This window comes from Oncorhynchus kisutch, linkage group LG11 (genome assembly GCF_002021735.2).
Source record: "Oncorhynchus kisutch isolate 150728-3 linkage group LG11, Okis_V2, whole genome shotgun sequence".
Lineage (NCBI taxonomy): Eukaryota > Metazoa > Chordata > Actinopteri > Salmoniformes > Salmonidae > Oncorhynchus > Oncorhynchus kisutch.
In genome coordinates, this window is record NC_034184.2 from 76,451,249 (window position 1) to 76,452,565 (window position 1,317).

Here is a 1,317-nt window from a genome sequence, read left to right on the forward strand (position 1 = left end):
AGATACAGAGAGAGATAGAGAAAGAGATACAGAGAGAGAGAGCGAAAGAGAGAGAGACAGAGAGAGAGCGAAAAGAGTATAGAGAGACGAGAGGAGAGAGAGCGAAAGAGATAGATCGAGAAAGAGAGAGAGTGAGAGAGAGGAGAGGAGAGAGAGAGAGAGAGAGAGAGATAGAGAGAGAGAGAGAGAGGAGAGAGAGAGAGAGAGAGAGAGAGATAAATGAGAAAACAAAAAGATAATTACTTGACACATTGGAAATAATTAACAAAAAACTGAGGCAAACTAGAATGCTATTTGGCCCTACACAGAGAGTACACAGCGGCAGAATATCTGACCACTGTGACTGACCCCAAAATTAAAGAAAGCTTTGACTATGTACAGACTCAGTGAGCATAGCCTTGCTATTGAGAAAGGCCGCCGTAGGCAGACATGGCTCTCAAGAGAAGACAGGCTATGTGCTCACTGCCCACAAAATGAGGTGGAAACTGAGCTGCACTTCCTAACATCCTGCCCAATGTATGACCATATTACAGAGACATATTTCCCTCAGATTACACAGATCCACAAAGAATTTGAAAACAAATCTAATTTTGATAAACTCCCATATCTACTGGGTGAAATACCACAGTGTGCCATCACAGCAGCAAGATTTGTGACCTGGTGCAACAAGAAAAGGGCAACCAGTGAAGAACAAACACCATTGTAAATACAACCCAGATTTATGTTTATTTATTTTCCTTTTTGTGCTTTAACTATTTGCACATCATTACAACTAGAGGTTGACCGATTACGATTTTTCAACGCCGATACCAATACCAATTATTGGAGGACCAAAATAAGCCGATACCGATTAATCAGCCAATTGTTATATATATACTTGTAATTATGACAATTACAACAATACTGAATGAATACTTTTATTTTAACTTAATATAATACATAAATACAATCTATTTAGTCTCAAATAAATAATGAAACATGTTCAATTTGGTTTAAATATTGCAAAAACACAGTGTTGGAGGAGAAATTAAAAGTGCAATATGAAACGTTTAACGTTTCAGTTCCTTGCTCAGAACATGAGAACATATGAAAGCTGGTGGTTCAATGTTCCCAGTTCTTCAATATTCCCAGTTAAGAAGTTTTAGGTTGTAGTTATTATAGGAATTATGATGCGTCGACTATTTCTCGCTATTCCATTTGTATTTCATATACCTTTGACTATTGGATGTTCTAATAGGCACTTTAGTATTACCAGCCTAATCTCAGGAGTTGATTGGCTTGAAGTCATAAACAGAGCTGCTGGCAAACGCAGTAAAG